Source organism: Diceros bicornis, chromosome 3, assembly GCF_020826845.1.
Source record: "Diceros bicornis minor isolate mBicDic1 chromosome 3, mDicBic1.mat.cur, whole genome shotgun sequence".
Taxonomy (NCBI): domain Eukaryota; kingdom Metazoa; phylum Chordata; class Mammalia; order Perissodactyla; family Rhinocerotidae; genus Diceros; species Diceros bicornis.
Window position 1 is genome coordinate 34,697,665 of NC_080742.1, and position 6,057 is coordinate 34,703,721.

Sequence of the window (6,057 nt, forward strand, 5' to 3'; positions counted from 1 at the left end):
TCTGGTCCCATATTTTACAAAAAAATCACTTCTCAGATCATTTGTCCCAATTTTTTTTTCAAAAAACATGTCACTGTGGAAATCATCCCTGTAAAAAAATGGAAAAGAAAGGGCTTTTGTAGGCAGGAGGGAAGGCCCCATAGACAGCAGATGACAGCACAGATTTGAAAGTGGGTCCAGGCAGCATATCTTCGTAGCTTTTGCCAGCAGTGTTCAACAGAAAAAAAATACCTTTCTATATTCTCACTGTATTGTATTTGCATAAAGAAATCCTAGAGGGATACCAAAGAAGCTAATAAAATAGCTACTTGGGGTGGGGGAAGGGCGGAAATAGAGCAGACAAGGACAGGGATAGGAGTGAGAATTTTCACTATGTACCCTTTTATATTATTTGATTTTTAAACCATGTGAATATATTATCTATTCAAAACTATAAAAGAAATTAGGACAAAAAAAGTCTTCCAATCACCACAGTCTTGTGTTCAAGCTGCTTTGGGAGAACAAAAGAATCGAAGCAGAATCTGTCAAGAGTGAAGCAGTGTAGAAAGTGGACAGCAGCCACAGGAAGAGTGACACTGTCAGCGCAAACAGGAAATGGAGCAAGGGTGACGAAGGGAGCTGGGAGACCCTGACTCAACTCCTCATTCCTTAAAGCTCCAGAGATATTTGGGGTGAAGGACCGAGGAAGAGGAGGGTGATGTTGGGCTTTTCCTACAGTGTGGAACAGGAGTTGGACACTGAAAATTTGGATATAAGAGGAAAGGGTGGCCCTTGAAGAATGGAAGGACTTGGGGACATCCAGGTGGCAGACACTTGGATTATACCAGCATGACTTTCAAGGCCCTCAACAATCTGACCTGATCCTTTCTGGGTCTCACTTCTCTCCTTTACTGGAGCATTTCTCTCATTAAGGACCAGTCCAAGCCAAGTGTTGGGGACACTGGATGAATAAAAAATTAAGAAGCTCACAATCTGGTTGATAAAAACTGACTCACAAACAACAAGGTGTTACTAATGCTCTACTAGGAAAGTGTACAGTTTCAGTGGGGGCACAAGTGAGGAGGGGTCAACCGCACGTGGGGGAGACCAGGTGAGGAGTCCTCATAGTCAAAGTAAAGCTTGCGCTAAGTCCTGGAGGGTGAATGGATATGCCAGGAGGTGGGGGAGGCAAAGAGGGGATTCCCAGCAACGCAATCTGCGCATAGGCTCACAGCTGTGCTGTGCAAGTGACTCCACATGGTAAAAAGATAAATAAAGGAGGTGCTGTGAGATGGGGCTGGAGAAGCAAGAAGAGAGGCCTTGTATGTCATGGACTGTCCTCCATAGACAGTGGGGTGTTAATAAGGTGAATCAAAGATCCTATAGATATTTAATGACACTGGCTTCAGTAGTGAGAACTGACTGGATCCACTAGAAGGATGTGAGACTGGAAGTTGCTGAGATGAGTTAGAAAACCATTGCCATAGAGAGAAAAGAGCTGGAGAAAGTCTGAAATGAGGCATTTACATGACACCTTACTATTCTGCTGGGACCGTGCTGCCTGTGAGGCCTTGACCAAGTTACTTAACATCTCTGAAGTTTAGCTTTTTCGTCCGCCAAATTACCTGCTTTACAGTGTTACCATGAGGATTAAACAAAACAGCGTAATTCAAGTACAAGGCACATAGAAAGTACTTCTTCTTCTGGGAAGCCATGGTGCATTGTGGGTGTTTCAGTTATCTGTTCCTGCAGAGTAATAAACTGCCACAAAACATAGTGGCTTAAAACAACAACCATGATTCTGTGGATTGTCTGGGTGGTTTTTCTGCTGGTCTTACTGGGGCTCCCTCACATGGCTGCATTCAGCTGGTGGCTAGGCTGTGCTAGGAGGTCTAAGGTGGAGGCTTTACTCACATGTCTGGGGCCTTGGCAGGAATGGTTGGAAGACTGAGACTTAACTTTCTCCACATGGTCTCTCATTATTCCATTATCTAATTCAAGCTTTATGTATAGTGGCTGACTTCCAAGACAGTGAAAATGGAAGCTGCAAGGCCTCTTATGTCCCGGGGATTTATTGCTATGAAACAAACCATCCCAAAACAACTCAACCATTTATTTGATTTATTTGCTTATGATTCTGCAATTTGTGCAGATTGGCAATTTAACTCTGCTCCATGTGGTATTGGCCAGGACAGCTCAACAAAAGCCACAGGATCCAGAGTGCCAGGCTTCACTCACATGACAGATACTCCAGCTGGGGTACTGAAATGGTGGAAGACTGGCTGGGTTTCTCTCTCTCTACTCCCTCTCTCATCATTTGGTAATCTAACCTGAGCTTCCTTACACCGAGAAAAGATCCCAAGAGGGCAAAAAAGGAATCTGAAAGGCCTTTTAAGATCTAGGCCTGCAAGTCACACTGCATCATTTTCACCATATTCTATTGGTCAAAGCAAGTCATGGGGCTAGTCCAAATTCAAGGTAAAGGAAATAGGCACCACCTCTTGATGGGAGGATTGAAAAAGTCATATTGTAAAAGGGCAAGTGGAATGGGAGGGGTTAGCTGGCTATCTGGAAATGACCTTCCCCAGTGGGAAAGCACTACTTTGACGATCTTCACACTTGACTCCAGATTTTCATTCCACCACTCATTAACCATTTTGTCTCAAATTTAGTGAACTTTGATTGACTACCCAATATCTGGACTGTCTTTCTAAGCATGGGGTATCCCACTTTGTGAGCACAATCTTTTATGATCCACCGCTAGATTTGAACACCTAAAGAGAAAGATTCTGTAGTAATCATCCATCTATATTCACAATTTAGCATGATGCTTGGTACTTAGTAAGAGAGAAAAGCACTCAGTAAGTATATGCGTTAAATTAATAAATAAGTAATAAATTAACCATGATAAATAAGCAACAATATTAGCTATTTACTAAGCACTTCCCATATACCAAGGACTGTTCTAAACACTTTAGATATATTGACGATTCGTTTAAGTATTACAACCCTATGAGGTAGGCACTATTATTCCCTACTTTCAGATTAGGAACCTGAGGCTCAAAAGGCTAAATAGTTTGCCCAAGATTACACAGCTGGTATGTGGTGGCCCTGGATTTGGATCTATTTGATCTGGCTTCAGAGCCTTGTCTTGAATACCAGGCTTTGCTGCCTTTGTGAAAGTGTAAACAACTACAATAAAGATGGGATTGAAAACTGAAGAAATAATGGACTTTGAAAGGGATAATTATCCAAGCCATGAATCACATAGAAGCCTTATAGCATGCTGGTTAAGAGTACAGAGTCTTGTGTCAGACAGATATTGATTTAAAGTTCAGCTCCCCCAAGTACCACTCCATTACTTTGGATGGGAAGCTTTCCAAGTCTCAGTTTTCTCATCTGAAAAATAAGTCTAAGGGGCCAACCTGGTGGCATAGTGGTTAAGTTCCTGTGCTCCGCCTGGGCGGCCTGGGGTTTGTGGGTTCAGATCCCAGGCATGAACCTACACACCACTCATCAAGCCATGCTGTGGTGATGTCCCACATGCAAAATAGAAGAAGATTGGCACAGATGTTAGCTCAGTAATCTTCCTCAAGCAAAAAGAGGAAGATTGGCAATAGATGTTAGCTCAGGGCCAATCTCCCTCACCAAAATAAATAAATAAGTCTAAGAATAGTCCCTATCTCATAGGACCGTGGTGACACTCAAAAGAGATAGGGCAAGTACAGTCCTTATCTCAGTGTTCATAACATAATGAGGGCTCAGTGAATGTTCACCTTTAATCACACAGATAAGGAAAGGGGAAATGAAACAGTCAAGCAATCCTTAAAAAAAAAAATAAGGGTAGGAGGCAGGTACATGGGCACTCTACATGATAAAATTTCCTCCAAAAAAGTTTTTTTAAAACTATTTTTTTAATACAAAGAAACCTAGGAAGTTGGAAAAGGAAAAACAATTAAAACTCTTCATTAGCAAGTCAAGAGAAGTTTGGGCATTAAACATGTCATTTGAGCATTACAAATGACATTCTTTTATCAAGAATGCTGTGTTGACCTTTTGGAAGAGGTAGATTATATTTAAAAAGTTTTTAAAGGGCTACTACAAGCAGACAAAAAAGGTTGGCTAAAATGGTAAAGCATTATAAATCTCAAGAGTCAGGAGGAACTACCCAAAGAGCAAAACGCAGAAAATGATTGATCTCTGTAAGAAAGGAAACGAAAGAAAACTCCAGCATGCTAAAAAGCTAATGCCAGTTTTCAAATTCAGGTTCAAGAACACTACAAACAAAATCAATATGTAAACCCCAAGTGATGAAAGGTTTGAAACCTATTGACACAGGTTTTATTAAAAGAAGATCATGCCAGCTAAGTTGAATAAGCCTGTGATTGATAGCTGATGAAAGAAAAGTCACAAGCATGGTCACTGCGCTTGTCTAAATAATTTTTTTTGGCACATTGATGAAGCCTTTATTAGAAAATTGGCAAACAACTGCTATAGAAATAGGAAATGATACATCTTAAATTTCATTGGCACAGATGACAGTTGAGAGAATCCTCCTGTAATCTTTCCTCAACCTACTGTGGCTTGCCCTTCTCCTTTGCCCTCCCTTACTTCCCTGCCTCAGGAGAGGGAGGGCAGTGGGAAGGAGAAGACTCTGAGTGACCACAATGGTGGTGGGGGAGGCGGGGTGGAGCTTCTGAGGCTACTGCTTCCTTGTTTCTGTCACAGATAACAACAACCAAAACAGGGTTTGTCTTTCATGTAGACACTAGACATATTTTTTCGCTTCAAATTATAAATACAAATTGAAGTAGAAGATTATAAAACTGCATAAATTTTTCATAAGAAGACTTTCATAAAACAATTCGCTCTACAAGGCTCTAAAAGACTAGAGACTCTCCAAGATGTACAGTTCCTTTTTTACTTCACATGTTCATATGCAGTTCTGTAGACTATCAATGATGCAGCATTATAAGCACTTTTTGGAAAAGAGGGAGAAGAGGCAATATTTATTTTCAGTGTAAAAGCATAAGAGTATTTTAGAAAGAGACGATAAAATAATATACAAGGCTACTTGGATTTCATTGACTAAAACAATGGGATTCATTCAATCATTCATTCAGCAAATATTTGTGAAATAGATAACATGTGCCAGGCACTGTTCTAGACACTGAAGAGACAGCAAGAAACGACAAAGTTCCTGCTCTCTTGGGCCTTGCATTCTAGTAGAGTGAAACAGACAATAAACAAAGAGACAAATAAAAAGTAAGTTCTATGAAGAAAGACAACTCAGGGTAAATAAAGGAAGGAAGAGGTTACAACCCTCTTTAGATTTTGTCCTCTCCCTTTCAAATGCCTAACCTCAGACCAAGAACCTGGCATATAGTCAGCACTCCACAAATCTTCGTTGAAGGACTACCAGGGCTGTCAGTGGTCCCTGGTGCGCATGAGTCTCCAGGGTGTTTGCTGGTGAGCGTGCTAGAGTGTGTCAGGTCCAGGGACTAGTAGAATCGAAGAACCTACAAAGGAAACATAAAACTTCTGGGGTCTTCCTCACGTGGTTCCTGCCTGGTGAAGATATTCCTCTACCCCCATAAGTGACCCCAGGAACACAGGGCTGGGCAGGCTTTCTCATCTGGCCACCACATGAGGCATAAAGCAATACTCACTCACCAAAGTTCTTTTCATTGTGCACAAATCCTGACACTTCCTGGGCCTCAACTAATCCCCAGGACACCCCACCCCCTCTCCTTCAGGCCCTTGAGCACAAAAGATCTATTTCTCTGAAAACAGAATTATACTACCTTTAAGAAAGGACCTAGGGCTTAGAAAAGCTGGTTTATCCTCCCTAGGTGGTAAAAGTGCCCAGAATTTAGAAACTTTGAAGGACAAAGACCTTCTTTTGTCCTCTCTCAACACTGAGTATGTGTGTGCTCGTGTGTGTGTGTGTGTGTGTGTGTGTGTGTGTGTGTGTGTGTATGAATACCTACCATTCTCTCCTAGAGCCCCCCTCCTCTTCTTCAGTGGGCCACCACCTTGCTAATCCTGTTATTTGAACATTGGGGGAAATTGAAATGG